General features: G+C 53.2%; 1 pseudogene; it reads left to right on the top strand.

The window, feature by feature from the left end:
• The first annotated feature begins 12177 nt into the window (after positions 1-12177).
• On the top strand, positions 12178-14256 carry LOC144099634 (large subunit ribosomal RNA; annotated as a pseudogene).
• The last annotated feature ends 377 nt before the right edge of the window (positions 14257-14633 follow it).

Below are 14633 nucleotides of genomic sequence, written 5' to 3'. Positions count from 1 at the left end.
GTATGTCATCTACATAAACTGAATACATTACGGACTTAGGTATTACTTTGGCCAAAGAATTCATTTTTACTATAAAGAGTGTCGTACTTAAAATGCATCCCTGGGGTACGCCATTCTCATGGGTGAAAGTCATTGATGGAGTTGCTCCTAGAGGGACTCTGAATGTGCGGTTAGTCAGGAAGTCGTTCAAGCAGTTCGGCATTCTGCCGCGCATCCCTAGCTCTGCTAGGTCATGGAGGATGCCGAACTTCCACGCGGTATCATAGGCCTTCTCCAAATCGAAGAAGACCCCGATACAGTGGTGTTTGTGGATGAACGCCTCCCGGATGTTGTTTTTTCTGGGCGGACAAGGTGATCAGTGGTCGAGCATGCTTTCTTAAATCCACATTGATATAAATCTAAGAGTCGACGAGATTCAAGTGTGAAGGTCAGTCTAATGTTTATTATGCTTTCGAAAGATTTAGCAATGCAGCTGATGAGGGCTATCGGTCTGTAATTGTTAGGACTTGTTGGTTGTTTTCCGGGTTTCAGAAAAGGTACTATTATTGCTTTCTTCCACTCCTCAGGTATATTCCCAGTTGTCCATATTTTGTTAAAGAATTTCAACAATGCCTGCACAGCAGCCTCAGAGAGATGGGCAAGCATAGTGTAATGCACATTATCTGGGCCTGGTGCTGTCTTTTTACCAGAAGATAATACCCTAATCAATTCCTGGAGTGTGATGGGTTGATTGTAGTCCTCGTGCATACCTGCTGCAAATGGAAGACTTTGTTTTTCTGCTATTGCTTTGTACTTCTGGAACGTGTTTGTGTAATTGGACGAACTGGCAACTTCAGCAAAATGCTCACCTATACTCCGTTTCATACTTAGCTGTCTACGCAGCCAAGGCTACGGTGCCTGTTTGCGATCCTCGTCCGCATCATAATATAGTGCGTCAAAAATAAAAATAGAAATGAATTGACAAGCAAAGTGAACAGTAGTTGATATTATAGTAGACCGATGGAAGTGTTTTATTTTGCAAATAGATTGATTTTTCTTTTATGTTTTCCAGAACCGAGTGACGCACATTTTTCGTTTTCTCAGGCGCCGGCTGTATCAGGTTTTCGCAGCTGAGCCGGCAGGTCTGTTTGTGAAAATGGCGTCGCTGTCACCTGCTCGCTTGTTTTCTTCCCCCGCTTCGACTTCGAAAACATCTCCTGTTCGCCTCTTTTCCAAGGTGAAGTCTCCAAAGTTTTCTAAAGACTGCAAGGCGGTGATAGTTAATGTCTACGCAAGCATAAGGAAGCTCCACCCCGAGAAGACTGTGCGTGACGTTCCCGCAATTGTGGGCGAGATGACCGGAGTGAGCCCTCGGACAGTTGTGAGGTTTAAGAAAGAAGGTCTTTCTGGCGGAGTAAAATCACCGCAAAAAAGACCGAAAAGGATGGCAATATCAAGCTCCCGCAGTGTGAAGTCCGAAAAGGATGGCAATATCAAGCTCCCGCAGTGTGAAGTACGACAGCTTTACGGTCAACGCCATCCGGCTCAAGTTGCATCGTATGTATGCCGAAAGACAAATACCGACTTTGGACAGTATCCTGCATGAAGTAAACGGAGATGACGATTTGCCGGATATGAGCAAAGCCACCTTGTGGAGGTTGCTGAAAGAGATGGGCTTCAAGTTCGAAAAAAGGAAACGAACTCTCGCACTCATCGAGCGATCCGACATAGTAGCCTGGTGGCGCCGGTATCTCAGAGCTATCAAAGCATTCTGGAGCCAAGGGAGGTAAGCGCTTCGTTTTTAATGATCGTTCAGAGAGCGACTTTTACATTATTTGCCTACCTTCATCGCACCTAGCTGTGTACGTCATGCACTCATTTTGTGAAATCATTAAAACTGTTTTTAAAATAAAATAAAAGACGAATCAAATAGCGATGACACTGAATCGCGGATGTTGCAAAGAAGAATTAGTTTCTCGCTCTTTGTTCTATTCTCCGGGTCCGTGCACCTTGGTGCCGATTATTCGAAAGCATTACATATATAATTTGTGTTTTCAATAGGCACTATTCAGTTCGAATGACGAATTGAAGAATATTCTAATAGCCATTCAAAAGTTTGTAATAATTGCATACGCGATATTTTATATTTCTATGATGAATACATTGATAACAACAAAAACTCGAGCGATATTTGTTCTGCCCCCCCCCCCCCCCCGCCCCGTGCAGGTGCACCATAAAAACTCAATTGGTATTTTTATCTGCCTCCCCGTGCAGGTGCATCGTATACCTCGATGAGACTTGGGTCAATGCTGGCCACACCAGGCAACATGTGTGGAAGGACAGCACTGTCAAGTCATCGCAAGATGCCTTTCTTAGGGGCCTGACTACAGGTCTGCCAGCGCCATCGGGGAAAGGATGCCGCCTGATCCTCGTTCATGCAGGCAGTAGCCTCACAGGCTTTGTGAGCGGTGCTGCCGACTTCTTCAGAGCCAAGAAGGGCGCTTCAGCTGATTACCACTCCGAGATGGACGGCAAGTACTTCGAGGAGTGGTTTTCAAGCAAACTGCTGCCAAACATTCCTAACAGCAGCATTATTGTTATGGATAATGCCCCTTACCATAGTGTTGCGCTCGAAAAGCCACCAACGACATCAACTCGGAAGATTGAAATCCAGGCATGGCTCACAAGGAAGGGTATATCCTGGTCAACAAACATGGTACGAGCTGAGTTGCTCGATTTGTGCAAAAGAACGACGAGCGGACACACTGTGTATGCGATCGACACACTTGCCGCAAAACATGGCCACGAAGTGTTGCGTCTGCCTCCGTACCATTGCGAGTTTAATCCGATTGAGCAGGTGTGGAGCATGGTGAAAGGATTCGTAGCAAAAAGAAACAAAGCTTTCACATTGGCTGAAGTTGAGGAGCTTCTGCCTCAGGCTTTGGCACATGTGTCAAAGGAAGACTGGCAAAAATTTTGCGCACATGCTGAGCGCATTGAGAATGAAGCCTGGGAAAGGGATATCATTTCGATGATGAAGTTGACCCAGTAGTTTTCGCCATTGGCAGTTCAAGCAGCTCGTCTGAAGAGTCCAGCTCTGAATTGAGTGGCATTGAGGAGTGCTGCCTGTATGATTAGCCTTATCATATTGTGTAGCTCACTATAATTTGTGCTCCTATATATGCTGTTTGTCCCAAGTTGTTGGCGACATTGCTCTGCTGGTCTTCGACTGTGCATGCCAAAGTTTGGCAGTTTTCATGCTTGTTCCCTGCTGAAGTTATACAGTATTTATCCCATGCTCCAGCTCTGAAATTTTGGCCTACTACAAAACTGCGAGAGCAAATGGCACACAAGATACTGAGAGGGTGCCGTTTAATAAAAAAATGAACAATTGGTATTTGTGGACTTGTGGCATTTGGGGACATACGCTTCAATGGTTCACCTGACATCTAGCCTTTTTTTTTTGGGGGGGGGGGTTTAAAAATTGATTTCCTCAAGCATGTAAATGATCAAAAAAGTCTTGGACAAGGGAATTTTGGCGCACTGTTCTCTTTACAATACAGGCCGTACAAACATGGTCGGCCATTCACACGGCATGCACAGCAAATATCGACATATAACATTCTATAATCTGCAACACCAGTTTTCAAACCCTGGTATGTTTGGGCAGCAGTCAAAAAACTACAGTAACTCACGATCGAGCACAAACGGTTATCTCCAGTAACAAACATGATTTCTATCATTGCGGATATGTACAAATATTAAAACATGCGAGGTGATGTTAATTATACCAGCCACCACGTTCATTCACTCTGTACTTACATATCCTTTGTGTAGAAACCCGAATTTTCGCCGTTGATATTGTTACCGCGAGAAGGCGGCGAGCTACCGTGGTTTGTGAGGAGGACGAACAGCGAGCTTTGGGACGTTGGACCCCATGAATTATAAATCCAAAACAACATCGCCAATCTATACCGCGTAGCCTCCAGACGACGCTGCCTCGAATAATTGAAGCCACACTGAATTCTATCACCCCACAATTAATGATTCATTGTGTGCAGCATGCGAAAAAATCCGTGAACACCGAAAAACAGCGCCTCTCAGCACGTCCGTTGCCAACTCTCACTTTACTTTCGTTTCCCTGCGGAAAAAGTTAACAGCACGCTTCTTATTAAAGAAGTCATTTCATTTTGATAACAAAAAAGGCCACTTATATATGGCTCGCATTTAGACTTTCTATCTAAAGATTCGCCGGAAAAAGATAAAAAAAAGAATAAACCTACGCTGAGGATCGAACCTGGGCCCCCTCACAAAATGAACAAACATGCCCGCGCTTCGTACCACTCAGCCACGACGCGAGGCGGAGTGACACATTTTGTTCGTTTTTTTTGACGGACTACTTCCGTACCTTTGGCTGTGTAGACAGCTATGTATGAAACGGAGTATAGTATGTTGGCCTGTTCTTCTAATGATGTTTGTGTCCGGGTGTAGTTAATAGAGGAAGTGTGAAAGAGGTATGGTCACTACTGAATCTACGAACCTTTTCCCACATTTTTTTAGGTTATTGAGCTGTTTATTGAGGACACATATTTCTGCCACGAGGATTTCTCGGCATTTCTCCGAACGAATCGCGCTCTGGCCTTGGCCCTCTTAAAGGCAATCAAGTTCTCCGCTGTGGGATACCGACGCAGAGAGCCCCAAGCTTTATTTTGTCGTTTTTTTGCCAATGTGCATTCTTCTGTTTACCATACTTTGTTTTTTTTGTGTACGAGTGCTGTTGTTTGTGGTATGGCTAGTGTAGCGGTCGATATTATGCATGTAGTAAACTTTCCATTAATTTCGTCTATGCTGAGATCTTCACAAAATTCTTTTTCTAGTGTGGCACTTGCTGTAAAAAGTGACCAGTCGGCGAGGTGAAGTTTCCAGTGCCGTGGTCTTGTGAGGATGACTGCAGTAGACGATGAGAGGCTGATGATAATAGGTAGGTGATCACTTCCCAGAGGGTCATTTAAAACATCCCATTTAAAATCGTTAAAAAGCGATGGTGATGCGAAAGCTAAATCGAGGAAGCTCATTTTTGCCGAGCTTGGGCAAGAGTAAGTGGCTTTTCCCGTATTTAAAAGACAGATAATATTTGAGAGGATAAAATCTTCGATTATTTGTCCCTTTGAGTCACATCGTTCGCTTCCCCAGAAAGGGGAGTGAGCGTTAAAATCTCCAACTACCAGATATGGCTCTGGAAGTTCATCTATCAGTTCTTGTAGGTCACGGACTTTTAAAGTGAAGTGTGGAGGAATGTACACAGAACAGATTGTTAGTGTTTTGTAGCTGACAATGATGACTGCTACAGCCTCAAGTTTTGTTTTGAGCTTGATTTCTTGAGCAGGGATGCCACGTTGGACAACAATCGCGGCGCCTCCCGAGAGTCGATTTGCCTGCTCTCGATCACGTCTAAAAGTTTTATAATGTTTTAGGATGTGCACATGTTGTGGACCAAGATTGGTCTCCTGAAGGCATAAAACTGTAGGTAACAGTGACCCTAAAATATGTGTTATGTCACTGTAGTTCCGCATAAGTCCTCTGAAATTCCACTGAATTAAAAAAGCTATGTTTATGTTTTTGAGCAGAAATGAAGCGGGGTTTACTTATGTGGTGGGCCCGTTATGAGGGGCCTGTCTTTTTTTCCGCTCAAGAGAGCTGTTCCGCCTCTGTAGTGGAGGCGGAGTGGGTGCTGTATCCATCACCTCAACCGAGGTGCTGGAGGACCGCGGAGGGGCCGCGGTTGTGTTAGTTTCAGGCCTCTCCCGACGGGGGGAGGTCCTGCGGGATGCCGACCCATGGACCGGCGCTCCCTGCTTTGAGGGTGGCAAAGCAGCCTTCGCGGTCCCTGCCTGGGGCGTGGATGGCCCTGCCACTGGCTCTGTGAAAGCAGCCTCGGCAGGTGCCGTAGTGCTGTGTGGTGCTACGCCCCCGCGCACCACATCAGCGAAGTTGGGTTTTGCTGTGAAAGAGAATGTGTTCGTAAGCGCAAAACGCCTCCTTGCTTCTTTGAATGAAATGTTTTCTTTTGTCTTTATGGTAATCATTTCATTTTCTTTTTTCCAGGACAGACATGCCCTGGAGTACGCCGCATGGTCTCCGCAGTTTGCGCAGCGCAGTGCTGCGTCACATTCCTCAGAATGCTGGTCATTCGAAGCGCATTTCGCGCAGGTTTTGCGGCCGCGGCAACTTTGTGAGCCGTGGCCAAACTTTTGACAGTTGAAACATCGGCGGGGATTGGGTATATAATGTCTGACGTTGACTTTCAAGTATCCAACATCGATCGTTTCGGGCAAGGTACTGGTGTTAAATGTGAGAACCATGTGTTTGGTATCTATTTCTTTGTTATCCCTGCGGATCTTGATTCGGTGAACGCCGATTACATTCTAGTCGGTAAGCCCTTCAAGCATTTCAGCTTCTGTGATATGGATAAAGTCTGATTCAGAGATTACACCTCGGACTGTGTTTAGATATCGCTGGGGGGGGGTTACAGATACAGAGATGTCCCCTGTAGACGCAATGTTGGAGAGTTTGGAACACTGGATGCTGTCGCGCAGCTCAGGAAGTAAGTCGTCGCTGGACATTTTTGACACCTTGCAGCCAGGGCCCAAGGTATCGGTTAAGCATTTTGACACAAGGAATGGGGATATTATTCTTGCCAGTATTCCGTCACTTTCACTGTGGATTACGTGGAACTTTGAAAATGTTTGTCTCTTTTTTGAGAAAAAATCAGCTGCTTCGTTCCGCCCTCTTTTTAAACAGCGATCAGGTTTGGATAAGGGTGGAGCCATGAAAAAATTTAGTTTTTCGGTCATGGTGCCAGCCACCCACCACGGAGTCCAACAAGGGGACGGGACAGGAACTTGAAAGCAAGTCCTGCCCACGCCAGCTGTACACCTCAACTATAACCAAATATGACTCAACTCAGGGTAGTTGGTCACACAAGGTTAACCCTGGTGGCTCGCCACCAGGAAAACAGGAAAAACCAAGAAGTGAGTAGGATATAGGAGAGTTGTGAGACAGAGATAGGAAAGTGAAAGATGGAGAGGAGGATAGGAAAAGGCGACTGCCGATTCCCCCCGGTCGGGTCCGGCCGGAGGTGCGGTCTGCAGGAAGCTGGGGCCAAAGTGGTGTGTTGCCTCCGCCAAGGGGCCTTAAGGGTCCAAACGCTTGCATCGGCTCAACCACCAGGATCCCCTTTTCCCCGGACACGGCGATGCCACGCACGGCGAGGCGCGGGTGCTCGGGTCCGTGGTGATGCACAGTTCACGATCATCCCCTTGCGGGGATGTCTCTGCGGATGCTCGGGAGCCCGCGGTGTCGCCACTCACCGTCGCGAGGCCTGCAAGCTGCAGGCGCCCCCCTGCGGGGCCTTGAGCTTTTCCGTGTGAGGAATGAGGGAGAGTGTGCGGTCGAAGACGACGCCGAGCACCTTGATGGCAGGCCTGAAAGACAGGCGGGCGCCACCAAGGTGAACTGCGGGCATGGTGCGGCCCATCCCCCTCCTGGGAGGAGAGATGAGCACACACACTGTCTTGTCGCGCGAGATGGTAATCCTCGCCCCATTCGCCCACGCGGCGACTCGACCGAGCGCATCGTCCGCCAACAGCTCAAGCTGGTTTCGGCTGGCTCCAGGCACCAGAACGACAACGTCGTCCGCATACGCCTGGAGCGACACGCCCTCCGGCATGGGCACCGCCAAAAGGCCACGTACTACTACGTTCCACAGCAGGGGAGACAGCGGGGATCCCTGCGGGCTGCCAAGGGTGGGACGCGCGACCGCGTCTCCCGCGAAGGAGCGGAAAACCTCTCGGTCGGATAGAAATGACCGGAGCAACGCGCAGAGGTTCCTCGGGCACCCCCCGTCGGAGAGAGAACTGAGGAGCAGAGGGTGCCACACGCTGTAAAATGTCCCTTGGAAGTCTATGGAAACCAGGAGTGCGTGCAGGCCAGCGTATCGCATCTGGCTTAATTTTGAAACGAGGGCGTAAAGGGCCTCAACAGCCCCCCGCTCCCTCGTGAAACTGAATTGTGCCTCGTGGTGCAGTCCTCGACGGCTTTTTGAAAATGGTATAGGCGATCGAATAGCAGCCTCTCTAAAACTTTCCCCACGGCAGAATTGATAACAATGGGACGGTACGACGCGGGGACCTCGGGCGGCCGACCGGGTTTCAATAAAAAGATGATTCTTCCCTTGCGCCAAAGGCGAGGGAAGGAACCAAGGCGGAGTGCCGCGTTAAAAACGTACATAAAAAATTTTGGGTGCGCCGCCCAAAGTGCACGCAGCATACGGGGACTGATCCCGTCGATGCCCGAGGCCGTTCCCAGTTTGGCTCGGGAGACAGCCAACTCAACCTCGCCAAACCTAAAGAGAACGTCCTCCGGACCACCCAAAACAGGACGAGCCGCCGCCTCGCGTATGGCCAAGTGCGCAGACGCATCAAACTCCGCGACGTCACCGGGAACGAGGTGTTCAAGCAGGATGCCGGCGGTTACCAATATTGAATTTGTGAAAGCTCCGTCCGGCCTCAATACCGGAGGGAGCAAGGGAGGTCCGCGCAAGCGGCCAAACGCCCGCTTAAACGGGCGACCAAAAAGATTTTGTAGAGTCGCCTCCCGGGCAAGCTCGCGCGCAGCTGCCTCCCTCGCAGCCGCGACGCGATTCCGAAAACGCGCCAAGGCCGCGTTGAAAGCGACCCTATGAATGGCTCGAAGAGAGTCGTCGTGCGCGCACTGGTACCGCCTGCGCAGCGCGCGCACTCGTCTACGCTCTAGGGCCAAGTTGTCCGTCCACCAGGACGCCCTCCCCCTCCCCGGGGAAGACACCCGACGGGCGGACGAACGCCGGTGCTCGCGGTCGAAAATTTGGTGGAATTTGGAGACAATCATGTCTAGAGCATTACCGGATTGAAGATTGCCAGCGACAATCGCTGGGAAAAATGAGGAATTTTGGAGGGCCGCAATTGCGCGAGCCAAACCGCGGTTTGTTAAAATTTTTTGGCTGGGCACGTCGCCCGCCTCAAACCGAACCTCGATATGCCGATGTTCAGTCTCTGTCGCGGCCACGGACCAGGTGAAACCCACAAGCGCCATGTTGGAGTTCGCCAAGGTGACATCGATCCAGCTGTCGGTGTAAGTGGAATAATTCGGCGGCGAAGCAGGATCATTGAGAACGAGATCGGCCGCCGCGGCGAAACGCAGAAGTTCGCCGCCACGGGCGTCGCAAAGCTCCGGCCCCCAAACCTCATGTTTAGCATTAAAATCTCCCGCGACTACCGTCGGAGTATCGGCCGCCAACGCGAGGGCATCCGGAACCTGCGCGAGAACGGGAGCCATGGGCGAGCTACGCGCCGCCGCGGTGCGCACACCGAACGGCGACCACCAGCGAGGAGACGTAGGTTGGAAAAAAATCTACTCGGAGCCGCCGAACGACAACCGCACACCGGGGGGGGGGGGGGGGCGGCATTCCTATGGAATGGAGGGTATCGCGTTCTCTCGAAGATACGGGTGTGAAAGAAGGGAGAAGTAGAAATCTCCGCCCTCCATGCTATCAACTAAAACCCCCGTCGCGCGCCTGCAGTGGTCCAGATTTATTTGAATGAAAGAAAAAGGAAAATTAAAGGCCACCGGGAAAAGTGAAGTGATGAAAAGTGAATGAAAAAAGAAAGGAAATAGCACCAGAAAAATACTGCAGGCGCGCAGGCGACAGGAGGAGGGCGAAGCGTTCACCCTCGAGTTGGACAGATGTCACCCGGGAAAGAAGGGACAAACGGAGGACAGGAAAAGAAAACCAAAAAAGGTGTAAAGAACAGAAAAACGTGTGGGCGGGCAGGCTGCGCGTGAAAAATAAAAAGAAGTGAGTCGGCGAAGGCAGAGAGCAAAAAAGACAAGAAAAGACGAGACGAGAAAAGAAATAGGCAGGAGAGACAGCTAGTAGCTCTCTAAAATTGAACGTCGTAGCGACGTCATATATAAAGTGAGAAAACAGAAAACGATAGTGCCTTCGCCGAAAAGGAAGAGAAGAAAAAGAAGACTGAAGAAAACGGCACCGCGTCGTGGCCAGGCCGAAACGCGGCGCCAAGCGCGGCGCAAAAAGAATAAAAGACGCGCAGCCGCCCACCCACTCGTCGTCGCTGGCCTCGCCTCAAGAGTCGCCATAATCAGTTCTTGCACGGAGTTTGTTAACCCTTTCCCGCATCACGGGACAGGACGCCGCACCCGCAGGATGCGGAAACCCCTCGCGGCCCGCCCTCCGGCACTCCGCGCAGGCAACCGCCGCGTCGCCGGCGCGAACCGCGCACGTCTCCGCGAGGTGGGCGCCGGCGCACTTGGTACAGACCGCCCTGTCCGGTTGGGCGGACTGGCGGCACGTCCTCCTAGAGTGCCCATAAGTTGCACAAAACGTGCAAATGGGCACGTGCGTGTCCTCAGCCACGAGGACCAACCGATGGCTACCCTCTCCCTGGAAAGGAGGCGCCGGAAAGCGTCCGGAGCCAGGGAGAGGATGTGGGTTTTTGCGCCGTCACGCTGCGCAAAGGTATATCGCCGGGTCGTCGTACGGGGGTCCAGGTCCAAACCCGGTTTTTTTTTCATTGAGCTGCGGGACGGCGTCGTCGTTGGCAACGTCAGGATCGACACCGTAGATCCTGACGTGCGGGCGACGCCGCTCCGCCACCCTAGCGTTCATGACTGATCTTGTGGTTTCGTTTGTTCTGACCGCGGTGCACAAATTTTTTATGGATGTTCTGTCTGGCTATCACCGTAACGCCAGCGGTGGTCGGACGGAGCACCACGGGCCCTCTGCCCGCGTCCTCGGGAACTATATTTCTTTTTAATGTTGTTATAAGTTCCCAAGGCGAAACATTAGCCGCGGGCACTGATGTTAAAAACGCAAAGTGGTCAGGTGGCACTTGCCGGGGCGCAGTAGCTGAATCGTCAGATGTGGCCGTGGGAGCCCGCGTCGCCGAGCCCCGGATCACCTCCGCAAAAGTTGGAGCCCGGACGCCCGCAGGTGGCACGGGTCCGGGAACGGGCGGGGCCTCCGCCCCGAGTCGCGCCTCCACGACAGAGGCCCGGGCTCTGGCCTCCGACGACTCCCGGCGCTCCGCCGACCACATTGCCCGGAGCACCTCGGCCCGACCCCTGGCATCGGACACCACGGCCGGTACTCCGCGCACCGCAACACAATCTCCCCAAACATATGAGAGATGTTAGTCCGAGCCTGCACTGAAATCTTATTCTACTCAGAGTTCAGGAACGCGGTGAGGCGCTCCTGAATCTTCGTAATGTCCGCAAAATCTGGCATCGCCGTAAAAGCCAGCACCAGCCTGGCACCGGCGTCCACAGCGTCCCCGGGAAGAGTGGTCCGGTCAGGGTCAGGCCCGGCGCCGTCCGGGCCTGAGACCCCAGTAGAGCATCGAGAGTCCTGGTCACATCGGGAAGGCGAGGCAGTCTCCCCGGCCAGGGAGGTCGCCTCGCTTGAAGTCGCAGTAGGAGGGGGCCCGGCGGGCTGGGGCTCCGGGACGGAGGCCAAGAGGTCGTCCCCGGCCTCCGAAAATGGTGATTGGCCCGGGTCGGACCGGGTCTCCAGGGCACCCGAGCCCGCGGTCGCATCGGGCGATAAGCGCCATATGGAGTGCCACCACCGGTCGATTCGCCCCAGTGGGCGACGCAGATGAGGAAGCGCCCGGGCGCTCATGGCCGCAGTGATCGTGGAGATGGCGCCCGACCACCGCCGCCAAACGGCGACGGCGGGTTCAGGCTTCGAAGGGCCAAGCCTCAGTGCGAGGCGCGAAGTCTGGACGGCGCAAGAAAAAGGTGAAGAAATCACCTTAGAAGTCAAAGTCGGTGAGTCCGCGGCGCAAAAAAGGCCGGTACAACGGCCGCCGGTCACCGGAGGCCCGCAAGCAGGCAAAGTCCAGCGGGCAGCCGCAGAAGAGCCCCCGACCGCAAAAGGCGACCGGAGGACCGCGGGCCACGCAGGAGTCCCGCAGGTAGGGCCCTGATCAGGGACCGCGGCCAGAAAACGCGCCTCAGAGGACCGCGCAGGCCCCGAGGCAGCGGCGCAGCTCAGGCACCCGAGAGGAGACTTCTGCTTCGTCCTCTCGGGCCGCGGTGAAAGGCAGCCGCGCCTAAGCAAAGGCACGCAAAATGCGGTCGAAAAGCCGCTGCCGGCCTCCGTGCAGAGGCCCGCCGATATGGCATGCATGCGTCCGCTCGCGTTCGTCGTCGACGGCGCCATGCAAGCCTCCCGTGAGTCGTGTTGCTTGAGAGTGCAGCCCTAACGGTGTGGTAAACTCCATCTTAGGCTAAATACGACCGAAAGACCGATAGTCAAGTACCGCGAGGGAAAGTTGAAACGAACTTTGAATAGAGATTTCAAGAGTACGTGAAACCGCTTAGAGTAAAACGGGTGGGCCCTCGAAGCTCGAAAGCGGTGGGATTCAGTCTCCGGACTACTGCCGTGCTGGCGGCGCCGGGTAAACGGCTCCTCTCGGGGGGCTGTTCTGGCTGCCAGTGCGCGGACGCGGTCTCGGGGGTGCCCACTTTCGACCGCCGGTAGAACGCCGCGATGGACGCGGGTCAATGGCAAAAGTACGACTTTGAGTCCGGCTCTGGAGGTGCCCTGCTCGTCCCCTCGGGGACGGTTCGCGGGAGTTATACCTTACCGTGCACGAAGGGTTCGTCACCCCGTCCAGGCCCCATGGGATTCTCCCGGCTGTAGGAAGGCCCGAACGATGACGCCCTCTGCAATTCGAGCGGAGGACCCGCTGGGCAAGCTTGTCGCCTCTCGTTGTCCGGGTTGGTTGGTGGTGGCGAGAAGCCGGGCGAGCAGGGAGTTCTGCCGCGGAGGCGTTATCGTGGTTGGCGGCGAGTAGGTCGGTAACCCACCCGACCCGTCTTGAAACACGGACCAAGGAGTCTAAAATGTGCGCGAGTCAATGGGTCTCTCGAAACCCAATGGCGCAATGAAACGTGAAGGCCCTTCGCGGGCCGCGTTGCGATCCCGGACTGCACAGGGGTTCGGGCGCAGCAACGACCCGTCCCAAGCGCTCACTTATCGCCGGGGCAGAGCGAGAGCCCACACGTTGGCACCCGAAAGATGGTGAGCTATGCCCAGGCAGGACGAGGCCAGAGGAAACTATGGTGGAGGTCCGAAGCGATTCTGACGTGCAAATCGATCGTCCGATCCGGGTATAGGAACGAAAGGACAATCGAACCATCTAGTAGCTGGTTCCCTCCGAAGTTTCGCTCGGGATAGCTGGCGCTCGATTGGAGAGCAGTCACACCTGTTAAAGCGAATGATTAGAGGCATTGGGGTCGAAACGTACTCAACCTATTCTCAAACTTTCAGTGGGTGTACGGGAGGCCTTCTGGGTTGAGGCCTCCCGCTGCGATGAGAGTGTCAAGTGGGCCACTTTTGGTAAGCAGAACTGGTGTTGTGGGATGAACCAAAAGCCGGGGTAAGGCGCCCGAGTCTGGACGATCATGAGAACCGATGAAGGGTATTGGTGTCTTAAGACAGCAGGACGGTGGCCATGGAAGTCGAAATCCGCTAAGGAGTGTGTACCAACTCACCTGCCGAAGCAACTAGCCCCGAAAATGGATGGCGCTCTAGCATCGCGCCTAACCCCACCCGCCGCTGGCAGAGAAGCACGAACAGTGGAGGTGCTAAACCGCAACGAGTAGGAGGGCCGTAGCTGTCGGCGTTGAAGGTGTAGGGCGGGAGCCCGCCTGGAGCCGCCGCTGGTGCAGACCGTGGTGGTAGTTGCAAATACTCAAGAGAGATCCTTGAGGACTGAAATGGAGAAGGGTTCCATGTGAACAGCAGTCGAACATAGGTCAGTCGGTTCTTACGGAAAGGAGAAATCCTTTCAGAAGCGGGCGCCTTTGTGCAGCTCTGTCTGTCGAATCAGATACGTTCCGCTGCAACCGAACGGGAATCGGATTAACAGTCCCGAACCCGGCTGTGGAGATCAGTCCTTCGGGGCCCAGTGCGGCAACGCAAACCAGCTCGGAGATGCCGATGGGACCCCCGGGAAGAGTTTTCTCTGTAAGATCGAGACCCTGCAATGGGTTCACCCCGAGATAGGGACGGTGGCTCCGTAGAGCAGTGCGGCTCTTGCGCTGTCCGGTGCGCTCCTGCCGGCCCTTTTAAATCCGAGTGAGGGAGTGCGATTTTTGTGCCGCACCGTACCCATATCTGCAGCAGGTCTCCAAGGTGGACAGCCTCTAGTCCAATGTAGGTAAGGGCAGTCGGCAAAATGGATCTGTAACCTTGGGGAAAGGATTGGCTCTGAGGGCTGATCCGGTCGGGCTCGTGTCCAGAAGCAGGAATGGCACTGCACTCGGACTGGGCGAGGCTCGCCGCCGTCAAAAGCGGTGCGGCTGAGTCCGGACTAGCGTGGGGACCTACCTGTGGAACGCCACAGCTGTGCTTGTTCCGGTAACTTCGTGCCTAAGGTTCTTGCTTCGGCCCGCAGAAAACAGCCAACTGAAAACTGGCACGGACCGGGGGAATCCGACTGTGTAATTAAAACAAAGCATTGCGAGGGGCAGCATTGGTGCTGACACAATGTGATTTCTGTCCAGTGCTCTGAATGTCAACGTGAAGA

Source organism: Amblyomma americanum, chromosome 7 (assembly GCF_052857255.1).
Source record: "Amblyomma americanum isolate KBUSLIRL-KWMA chromosome 7, ASM5285725v1, whole genome shotgun sequence".
Classification (NCBI taxonomy): Eukaryota; Metazoa; Arthropoda; class Arachnida; order Ixodida; family Ixodidae; genus Amblyomma; species Amblyomma americanum.
Note: the sequence above shows the minus strand (reverse complement) of the source record. Positions and strands in the feature narration are given on the sequence as shown.